The following is a 12317-nucleotide window of genomic DNA, read 5'->3' as shown; positions in this document are numbered from 1 at the left end:
GTACATGCATGTATACGTGAATATGTGTTTTTAGGTGATGTGACAAGTCTCCATTTTATCGCCTTATTTTGATCACCTTTCAACTTTTTTCTAGAAGTACAAATATGCCAGTGTCTCAATTAATATGAGGTCATGGAAACAGCAAGTATCATAATTACTGGGTAACATTTTACAATAAGGTTTGCATTAGGTATCATTCATAATGTATACAATTTTCCAGCATTTATTAATCTTGGATAAAGTCAATTTATAAAAATACAATACCCATCAAAGTAGCACAAAATAAGAAAATGCTGTTTAAAATAGTTTTAGATATTTTTAATGGTATAGGACACTGATTATGCTTGAAATTCCATTTCAACTACCCACATAATTATGTGTAAATGTTTATTTAGAGCAACAAAATCAATAAAAACAAAAAGTTGGCCAGAATGTGCGCATTTTAAATAGCGCCTATAAACACAACACCTCAAAATATATTTTTGTAAACAAATATAAAGAGTGAACACATACCTCTTAGAGAGAAGAGATCTTTGCAGATAGGATAGTTTGGTTATCATCCAGAATAATTGCTCATATTTTCACTCTATGCAAGTTTTTTGTGCCTTTTTATCGGCAGTATTTTAATTCATTCCCCAGCAGATTATTCTTGAGAAAATGTGAAAAGCCCTAATGATTTGACAAGCGCTGTTTCTGCTATCCTTTACACAAAATAAGCCTCAAAGACTCAAATAGCCACCAGGCAATATTTTTCATAACTTATTCCTGTGTTGCTGTCAGGCATGCACATTAGTCAGCAAGGCGTGCGATCTGTGTCTAATAATACTGTTATAAATAGCCGCACTTCAGTTCCCAGTAATGCTTTCCCTTATGAATAAATTGTGCAGATTACTGTGTACTGCTTAGCTTTACTGCTTGCCGATTTTAGATACACTGCTGTTATTTTATTTAGTTATTTGTCTTTTTATGATTATTCAGAGCTCATTTTATACTTAATATGTTGTTTTTAGTATTCACTGTCATTTGTATGTTAAATGATCAGGTCCATGCATGTTGCACGCTCTCCTGAGTGTGTGCCTGACAGAAACCATTAAACTGCAGAGTATTTCAAAATAAAAGTCTTAAATGTTTCTTAATCTTATGACTTGTTCATTTACTTTGCCCCCAGGTACGTCGGGGCCCTAGGCGGCTGCCTGTATCGCCTGTAGGATTTCAATCACGTTTTTAATTTAAACTGCTCAATGAGGACCTTACAGCATCATTTTCTGTTACAGCATTATTTTCTGTAAAGCTACTTTGAAATGATGTGTGTTGTGAAAAACGCTATACAAAAAAAAAAAAAAAAAAAAACTATGGGTTTCTGTGTTGACCCCTGCCAAGCACTAATGGTTAAAATAGCCTTGATGTTCCCTCTGTTTTTTTTTATTTATTTATTTTTTTTTTAACTCCATTGCCTCTTCACCTTCTCCTAATGACCTATGGTACTCCACAAGTAGATGGCAGTTCAGTACTAATAAAAGTCCCTGTACTATGGAAGAGGAGGATGAGGACATGAGGGGTGATGTGTGTTGAGGAGACAGGGACAGGTTGATTTGTATGCCCCCTGCCAAGCATGTAGAGGGAAAATAAATCTCAATTTTTAGAAGGATGGAAAAAAATGCCCAGTTCATTCTGTGTCACCCTCAATCTATTTCATTTACTCCTTGTGTGAATATTCCTATTCCCTGTCTGGCAGTTACAAATGTGGTTTATTTGTTTATTCAAGAGATTAAACACAACAGGTAGATACAAGATGCAGTCCAAAATAGTATAATGTGTTCTTATGAACATGCTTGGCAAACAAATGAAGATAAAGGGTGATTTAAAACCCAAAGTAGTGAAGAAAACATACATTACTCAATTGGTTCTATCCTCTGATCCAGTGCATATCTTGTTTCCTGGGACTTCCAAATGCAGATCAAATAACCGCAAATACTCACGTTAAGCCTGTTAGGCCTGTTATCCTCATCATTCTCATAGTCAAGAACAAAAACTAGCGAACATGAAAATAGAAGCAAAAACGCACAGCCATTTTGATGGGTTGATGAGATTAATGTAAAATGGTTAGAGTGGAGAACCTACAGTATAAGCACCAGGACCCATTTTAAAAGTGATAGTTGTTTTGAATTTTATTTGAAATCAGAAGATTCCAGAATGTGATATCCAGGGGTGCCATCACGGCAAGGTGCATAACGCTAAAATAACTGGGGTATAAAAGCATGTTTTTACAATTTTGTGTTCATTTACTGTATGTAAGCATATTATCACTGCATACTTATATATAAGTATATTTTTATTCATTTACTGTTTGTGACTTAAATCTCTTACTTTGCATATACATGTTATCAGGGGTGCTTGCAGGATTTCATCTCGGGGTACAAACAGGAACCTTACCAAGAAAGTAACTGTACCCTTACTGTCTAGGGGGATCCAGGGGCATACACCTCTGGGAGAAATGTTTGTAAAAACAACACCAAAGCGTTCAATTCTGGTGACTTTGAGAGAAGCATTTTTATATCTTCTTCAGTATGTGTTTTGACATTTATGTAACTATTTGCTAAAACGCATTTCTGAAAGACTTCACATGACACAGCACTAGTTGAAGTTTCTCAAAGTTACCTCTCAACTGATTGTAGATTAATATCAACTTCCTCCAGTGCTCTGTTTGATCTCTGTGCTCTGAATTATCCATAAATCTCACTGGTGGCTACTTTTCTCAATTCTTCCCTCTAGATTTTTTTTTTTTTTTTTTTTTCAGATGGAATACAGCCTACATTATGGTCCTTCTTAATTCACTTGTTTCCCAGCAAGACTTAATTAAGTCATGTGACATTTATATTGTTGTTCTTGGCAAACACCTTTAACTAAAACCAGGTAACTAAAAAGAAGTTCACCCAAAAATTTAATTTCTGCCATCATGACTCAACGTCATGTTGTTCCTCACATAAATTTCTCTCTTCTGTGTAGCACAAAAGATGTTAGGCAGAATGTTAGTCTAAGTCAACATTTACTTTCACTGCAGCTTTTTTCTTCTTCCATACTGTGAAAGTGAATTCTCAGCCTAACATCTCCTTTTGAGTTCCACAGAAGAAAGGAAGTCATACAAGTTTGCAAAAATGTGAAAATGTGATGACTTTGTGTGAACTATCCCTTTAACAGTCAATGCTCACAAGTCAAATGTACTGAACATGGTAACAGATGAAATCCTAAAAGAGGGGACCTTGTTGCTAAATCAGTTATGATTTTTACTGAAAGATAATAACATATACAGTATATTAAAGATAGATAATAAAATGATATTTTGAATATTATGCATATTACAAGTATTAATATTATAGTATTTATATTATTATTATGTATACTGTTACCGGGACTTATATTATTAAACTTGACTAATTCACAAAGGCTGAGAAAATACCTGTATAGCCCACGTCAGATGATGGAGATGAGGGATGTAACAAAATAGCATGGTGATGAATTCTGTTTTAAGCATTTCTTTTCACTCTGAGTAGTTCTATTAGTTCTGCATTTTTTGCTATTTCTGCCTTTCTTGTCAAAGGTGCTGTTTTATAATGGCAAAACTAGATCGCCAACGTCGCGTGCTTACACTGTACAAACAGAAGTTATTGTTTTATCACATCGTTTGCTTGCAGAGACATGGTATAACATTTTCATGTTAAATTAATAACTTTATATAGGTGTAATCTTTAAGTTCAGAAAATTTGCAACTTCCTTTGCTCACTGTGCACTCACACTAAACTCGACAAGCGTACAGAATGCTGAGAGAGAGAGAGAGACTGGGTAGGCGCCACTTTAACAGAGTTAAAAATTGCAGGTTAATGAAGCTGTACGAATGGAGAAAAGTAGATCTGCCGGCCAATACTTAAAATAAAACTAGTATTGCCATGGCAATACTGGCAATACTGGCGATGGCGCTATGGTGATATCCAATTTTAGGGATAGTTCACCCAAAAATGAAAATTCAGTTTTTATTTATTCACCAACCCACTTGCTGTTCCAAACCTGTTTGAATTACTTTCTTCTGTGGAACATAAAAGGAGATGTTAGGAAGAATGTTTGCATCAGTCACCATTCATTTTAATTGAATAGACAATAGATGCAATGAAAGTGAATGGTGACTAGGGCTGTCACGATTATGAAATTTGTCTGACGATGAATTGTCAAACAAATAATTGCGATTATGACAATTAACTGTCTGTTTGAGGACTATGATGATTAATTGTCTCTTTTAGGGATTTCACGATTAATTGTCATATAAATTGTCATACTTCTTAAGGTGGATGTGTGCATCATACACCTTAAGTAATTTTTTCCATATTTAACTTCAAATATATAAATAAAATAATAAAATAGTGATATATGATTTAAACTGATTAAAACTGTATGAATTACATAAAAATATATATTTTTTAAATATAAAAATACTTCTAAAAATTTTTATATTTCTCTCTTTTTGGTAAACTTTAGTTTTGGTCAATATTACATTTACACTTTTATTTTTGGAACTCATTAAAAATTATATATATATATTTTTAATAAAAAATATCATATAAAATATACTGTATATTTGTATTATATTCATATAATTTCATATTATTTTATGCAATAGTAAAATATTTCTGTCCTAATTCACTTTCACATGTCATTTTAATGCTCTTTGATTAAACCCATGAGCCCTTATTTCTCATGAATCTTTGAGATTTGTTTCATTATTTTATCACTTCACAGAAATGGAGGAAGCATGCGTCTCATCCTATGTGTCACTCTGTGGCATTAACAATGCCTGTATGAACCTGCTATGACCAGCAACATTTGCCATTACACAATCATTAAATTAAAGTGAAACCAGAGCTCTTTGCGATCGCTATGAAAAGTTTGGCAACTGAGTTTGGCAGCGAGCCTCTGCTGTCGGCGTGCGCCTCAGAGAGTTTCATGTGCTCTTCCGGACAGGAGCTGCACTAGTTGACATCTGCGGTGTGGCTTAGTGACGCATGGAGTTCAGCTGAATAACACACAAACATGCTGTTCATGGCATTTATCTCTTTGCTTAAAATTCCCTTGTTTGGGCATTAAAATCTAATTGGAATTTCATTTGCACAATAATTGCGGTTGTCTCAAAACCGCACTCAGTCGATTATTTAATAATCGTGACAGGCCTAATGGTGACTGAGTTTAATTTTCTGTCTAACATATCCTTTAGTGTTTCACAGAAGAAAGAAATTCATATGGGTTTGGAACAACGTGAAGATGAGTAAATTTTTTTGGATTTTTCCCCTTTTTCACCCAATTTGGAATGCCCAATTCCCAGTGCGCTTTTAAGTCCTCATGGTTGCGTAGTGATTCGCCTCAATCCGGGTGGCGGAGGATGAATCCCAATTGCCTCCACGTCTGAGGCCATCAACCCTTACATCTTATCACATAGCTTGTTGAGCGCGTTGCCACGGAGACATAGCGCGTGTGGAGGCTTCACGCCATCCACCGTGGCATCCACGCTCTACTCACCACACGCCCCAATGAGAACGAACCACATTATAGTGACCACGAGGAGGCTACCCCATGTGACTCTACCCTCCCTAGCAACTGGGCCAATTTGGTTGCTTAGGAGACCTGGCTGGAGTCACTTAGCATGCCCTGGGATTCGAACTAGCGAACTATCGAACTCCAGGGGTGGTAGCCAGCGAATGATGACAGAATTCTTAACATTTAAAAGGGATATTCTGGGTTGGATACAACTTAAACTACAGAAAATAATTTCAATTCATTCCTCAGTTTGTTAAAAGCAAAAATGTGAAGCTCATATTTTTGTTAAAACACTTGAATTATTCTGAAAAAAATATTTGATCTGTACAGTCTAAATTGTCTCTTTGAGGTTGGACTACTTTGAGTGAAAGAACTTTTGGTTATCCATCAGTGTAATTCCTGTGGGTGGAGTTTGCTCCATGTAAACGGTGCTTTGCAGATAGTTACGTCATTTATGATGGAATATTCCTTCAAGAGGGTTAAAAAAAACAAACAAAAAAAACGCCAATCCAATAAACCTTTAAGAGACTGGAGGAAAGTGTAACTCCAAAAGCACCCAACCTGTCTAGTCAATACAGCATCTACTGGTCTATTATGCTAATGTGATGGGGCCTGCAGGGAAGAGCAGCATGGAACAGAGTCCAGAAATAAACCACCAAAGTAAAAGACCAGCTCATCATCTCATCACTCGGAGACCCAGTTAGTGCAAGGAAGGCTAAAACAGGTTTCTAGGTTAGAAAAACCGTCGGCCACACATCAAGCTCTCAGTCGGGGAGTGAACATGACCAGCTAAAGAGCTGGAAAGAGGTGGAAACTTAGATATAAAATGGGCATACTGGTGTTAAGCAAAACTGAGGAAAGTTAAAATCATCATGAAATAAAAAAATGACCCTTTTTACTGTACTTTCTTCATGCATGTTCCTGGCCTCATTGTGAATGATTAATCGGTGAATGTTTTTCCAAATAAAACCATGTATTGTCTTCATAATCGTTAATCAAAACGTAATAACTTGTTCTTCCTCTGAAACAACTTTCCTTTTCTGCTGACTTCACAAATTGCATTTAAATCTGACTCCACTCTGGTATGGAACGCCCACTTTTCATGATCCAATCAATTCCATATGGATAAAATCAAATCCCAACCTACATTTCTTTTTGTTAAATATTCTGTTTTACTCAGAACTATTTAATTTTACAGAAGTAAAATGGGTTGCGATTTTAAGGAATAGTTAATCAGTTAATGTTGGAGCTGTGGCCTTGTGGTCAGTGTGGATGCTACGATACTGAGCTATGGTGCATATGTGGGATCATGTGGGTTTGAGTCTGGCCCAGGTCATGTTCCCATCCTGTCCCCGTCTCTACAGTCTCTCCCTTTGGTTTCTAGTTCTCTCTCAACTTTGTATTTGAATATAAAGAGGCAAAAAGCCCAGTCGTATGTATAAGTAAAAAAAAAACCTAAGCATCTATGTTTACACTTTCTAATTAAAAGTTAATACAGTGCAAACAAATAAACGGCACTTCAGTGGGTGCAATTAATTCTTAGTGAATTCTCCCCAGAATCTTTAGTACTATGTTTGGTACTTTTTCCTAACATGCATCCTAATCAGCACATTGAACTGCATAATTGACATTCTCCATGTGAACTGAGGGATTTACACACTAATTCCAATTAAACTGTACCAAATTGTGAACAATTCAATTAACCCTCACATCCCATCTTATCCTGCAGGAAAATCTTCAGTGTATCCCGTGCTCGCTAATCTTTGGCTCATCTGTGAAATACTCAAAAAGCCTTACTCATAAGCCTAATGAAGGACAGTAGCAGCAGCTCTGTAATTCATTTTAATCTCAGTACCACTGCAGCGCTTGTCAGACCCTGAATATGTAAGCCGGGGCTGCAGCCTGCCGCAATTCTTCCAAAACAAAGAGATTTGATTCCATGTAAGAGGCTCTCTGTAGCTCTGTGTGCCTCATGGTGATGGCTGCGAGTATAACTGATGTTCTTTTAGTGTTGGAAAGGACAGGTAATAAAATAAAGAAATGATCTGTGCCCAAAGCCAGAGTAAACATCACCATCACAGCTGATGCAAAAGAAAGTGAGAAAGAGGTGGCTGCGGGCTGAGATATCGTTCAGATATACTATGAGGCTTCTGTCATGAGTGTGATGTTGGGAAAAAGTGGGTTTAACACCAACCATAGTGTAAACCTGCAGTATGTAAATGTGTTGTGAATGTGTCACAGGATGATTTCATGAGTTTAGCTTTAAACATGTTTTATCTTTTCTGCTCATATGGCTCAAACATGTTTGAAGTCTGGATTTTCCACATGCTAGAGGGCTGGATGTATAAATAATAGGTTTGGTCTGTTTAAATGTGAAGGCACTCAAGTAGGCCTACTTGGTTTAAATTTAGACTTTATTTGGATGCTGGTAGTCTTGCATTGCCAAACCTTTGACTACACAGCAAAAAGTCCAAAATGCAGCTTATTCTAGCCAAGAACCGCCCACTAAGAAGCAGGCTCAGAAATTACATTTTTCATTAGAGGGCAATATTTGCTCCCTGGGATTGGTTTCCTGGGGCGTTTTCTTCCTTTGTAAGGGCAATTTTTTTCTAACCTTATAAAATGACTCTGCGTTATCCTTTTAAATCAAATACTTCAATTTAATCTATTAATTCAATTTGAATAATGAGATACTGTAGGCTGTTAGGCTAGCAATAAAACTGAAGCAGCATAAACTAATATTTGTAGGGCTACGTATTGGTATTTAATTTATTTAGCAATTTAATTTGATTCAAATTTGATATGATTCAATCACAATTAATTAGGGAATATTTCAGTTACAATGTCAACAGGCATGTTTTAATAATTACATATTGCCTGAACTCTGCACTGCATAATGTGCATTGTGACCAAAACACATTCCAGGTTCACTTTCACATATTTCCAGATATTTTGGCTATTAAGTTAACATAGTCTACAAAATTAAAATAATGCAACAACACAGAGGAGATGACAGCATTTCTCTAGATTTGGAATGAGTAGCTTATTAAACTAAAAACTGTTATCAAGTCCTTCAAGCCAATTGAATAAAACAAGGCAAAAATAAACATTTCACACACAGAGTTTAGTCAGAGAAATTATTGACACAGTAAAAAAGGTTAATGATATATATAAGTATTATTTATAAAGTTTTATATAACACCAGGGTTATTTGACATATCCAGATTCATTAGCATATTAATATTATTATTAAGTAAATTGTGACATTTTGATACATTTAGGGCTGTCAGAATTAACTTGTTAATAACGATTAATTTAAAAACGCATTAATTTTTCTTAATCGCGATTAACACATTTACCATTAATAAAGCTTAACCATCATGAATACTCCGCCGGAGTCATTACACTGATGAACACAACACAAAAACACACAGCAGTGAATCAGTGTTAGTGATAAAATGATGGGGAAAGGAGCTCTTAATGCTATTTGATGTACAAAACAAGCCCAGATGGGACTTGTGATTGAAATCAAATATTTTTCAGCCTATGTAAAGCGCATTGTAATTTCCACAGAAGCAAGTCAAGTCTTAACTATCACCAAAACGCAGAATGAGACGTTTTTGTCTGCAGACGCTTTTCATGTGAAGTTCAAAGTAGCGCCTGATGCTGAATCATCTACTGACGTGGCTTCACGATTGCTGTAACAAAGCGGATAGCCACAGTCTCCTGGATGATTGATATTGTGGAGAATGAGAGTTTAAGAAATTGAATGCCCATTGCAATGAAAATGCAACCTATGGGTAGAATAGTTCTTTCAATTAGTCAAACTCCCATTTAGACGTTTAATGTTACTTGAATTAGTGCTATTTTAGTAATTTCTCTCTTTATATTGTGGAAGGCTTTATTTGGAAAATGTTAATAAAGCATTATATTGTTACATACTGTTTTTTTTTTTTTTTTTTTTTCCTAGGATGGACATAAATGTATTTTGACAGAAAAAGAGGTATATATATTGTGTCGAATTTCAGTACTTTTAAAATCTGCGATTAATCGCGATTAGCTACCAAAAATTATGCGATTCATCATGATTAAAAATTTTAATCGACTGATAAGCACTAGTTACATTATATTTTGTGAATTATCATACCTGACTAACTTACTAAATATATAACATCCATCCCTCACGACTCCTGCTTTTTTGGCCTCTAGCAGGTCAAGGGGCTTTTCAGACAGACGGATAGCAGGATACTGTAAGTGAGATGGGCCGATAGGCATGGAAGTATAGCACAAGGAGCGATAGTGTTACTCACTAGAACTGTTTCTTTTGAATAAGTAGAGCAAACGGTCACATTTAGCGTGGAGGCATGACACCAAACTGATAGAAGCAGAGTGCCTGTCTGTGTGCGTCGATGGTGCGATGATCTGCCACTCTGCAACATCTGTATGACAGACGGTGCGCTATCAAATAATGTTCAGCGAAAATCCTAATGAAGATCACAATGTATTATTAACTATATCAGATGTTATTAATTTTTTTTTAAACTTGCTGCAGGGGTATTTTTTGCTCTCTTATTTTGAATTTCAGGTGCATTTTTGTCAGTTCCAGTGGTATTTTTGCCTCGTGCCCCCGTTAACTTCTGAACTGCTAAGAAGGGAAGAGACAATCTTACTGACATGTAAAGTGATCAACCTCAGTTTGTTTTGTTTTTATGTGCCGTATTGATCCAGGTTTTTCTGACAGTGTTTATACCACAATAATAGATAGATGTGAAAAAATGCAATAATAGCACAGCAGTCTCTGTGAACTGCTGTACAGAAAACGACAGAATTGCAGAAAATGTATATACTGTAGGCAGTGCCGTAGCAAGGAATTCTGGCCCCTTTGACTGTATATTGATCTGGGCCTCTTTCAAATAAAAAAATACAGTTATAAATTTGTTGTGGGCCACTCTGGACCTGTGGGCTCCTAGAATTGTCACCACTTTCACCCCATTAGCTACAGCCCTGACTATAGACTTTGTTTAGAATTTGTCCGGCCAATAAAAATAAGAACAGATTATTTCACAGACATACAGTAACTCAGAAGACAAAGGGGAATGTAATATTTGGCTTGTGGATATCTAGTTTACTTGCTACTAAGCGCTTGAGACAAGACTGAATCTCTTCCAAAAATGTTATGTCACAAAGCAAATTTGTTTAAATCTACTGATTAGTTCTTCTTTATAAACGCTCATTGGGTCAACTTGGTCCATTGTAAATGCAACTTAGTTTCCTGGTGGAATGATAAAGAAACCTGTGTGCCTTTACTTGTGGAAATTGCGTAATGCCAGCCAAACAGATTAGAGCTTGCCAGATCAAGAAAGTTCTTTCTAGTTTTCTGTGCAATATGCATCAGATGGTCAGTGATTTGGTGCATACTGATTCCGATGGATGAATCAGTGTGGGTGAGGCTTGGTTTTAAAGGTGTTGTTTTTTGATGCAAATGATGACGCCTGAGCGTCCCTTTGACTTCCCAGCCCCCTCTATTACCCCAGGCATAGGATGACAAAGGGAAGTCCACAGGTCACATGACAGGGGAGGGAGGTCAATCACTGGCTAATGTCCTGTTGACCTTGTGCTGTATGGCAGGTATATGAAATGGCTTATTTTATGTTGTGGAAAAGTGTTACTAGTGGTTCCTTATGTCTGATCATTATGAACTGGCTAAATTGCTCCAGTATTGTAAAGATGCACAAAGGTGATGGTGATATACAGTAATGTACAATGTACAATGTAGAAAATTTTATTTCAGCAGATTGGATCTTCTTTAAAACTCAAAAAGCAAGCAACATCAACATGTTCATGACCCCACCACTGAGGAAAATAGTCTGTGTATATTAAATGCACTTCTCAGTGTCACTTTGACTGTAAATTAAAGCATCTTTTTCCAATGTAGTCATTCACCGGCTGTAATCTGAATGTCTTCAGCTGTGTGACATCTTCATTTGATATCTTTGTGTGACTGAAGGGACTGTATGGATATTAACAGACAGAGTGCAGTTAAATAGGGCTTTGTGCTCTCAAAGCAGTCATCTCTGAATATTGAAGCTTGTGTAGTTTTTTTGATCTGTTTCTGATCTGGGCATTGACAGAAATCTATAATGAAACTCTACTCTGGTCATTTGAACATCAGCATAACAGAACTTAGAAAAGGCTTTAAATGTACCATAGAATGTGTCTTGCATTCTTAGTTTTGTTTTCAGTTCATCTCTGTTTGTTGTCACATTAAAGGGATAATTCACCCAAAAAATAAAATTCTGTCATCATTTACTCACCCTCATGTCTTTCAAAACCCAGATGCTTTTCTTTCATCAGCAGAACAAAAAATTAGTTATTTATAGCAGAACGCCTGCTCTTTTCCATTTAATTAAAGTGAATGGTGACTATGGCTGTTAAGCATGATTTTAAGTGTATAACGCCTTCAATTTCAGTCCCCAACCAAAGCTATCATTTATCTCCATAAATATATAGTGGAAAAGAATCATATGGACTACTTTTATGATACATTTGTGGTGCTTTTTTGTCCTTTTTGGAGCTTGATGGCCCCTCATCTCCATCCAATTATTCTGATTGGAAACGAGTAGTGTCAACATTTTCATAACGTCTCTTTCTGTGTTCCACGGAAGACAGAAAGTCGTACAGATTTAGAACAGCATAAGGATGAGTAAATGACAACAGAATTTTCATTTTTGAGTGAA

The 12317-nt window shown here is 36.1% G+C and overlaps 1 protein-coding gene across 6 annotated transcripts in view; it reads right to left on the bottom strand.

Moving 5' to 3' along the window:
- trpm3 (transient receptor potential cation channel, subfamily M, member 3) overlaps positions 1-12317 on the bottom strand; it is a 212716-nt gene that overhangs the window by 80515 nt on the left and 119884 nt on the right. The window lies entirely within an intron of this gene.

Source organism: Myxocyprinus asiaticus, chromosome 3 (assembly GCF_019703515.2).
Source record: "Myxocyprinus asiaticus isolate MX2 ecotype Aquarium Trade chromosome 3, UBuf_Myxa_2, whole genome shotgun sequence".
In the NCBI taxonomy this organism is placed as follows: Eukaryota; Metazoa; Chordata; class Actinopteri; order Cypriniformes; family Catostomidae; genus Myxocyprinus; species Myxocyprinus asiaticus.
This window is presented reverse-complemented; position numbering and strand designations above follow the sequence as displayed.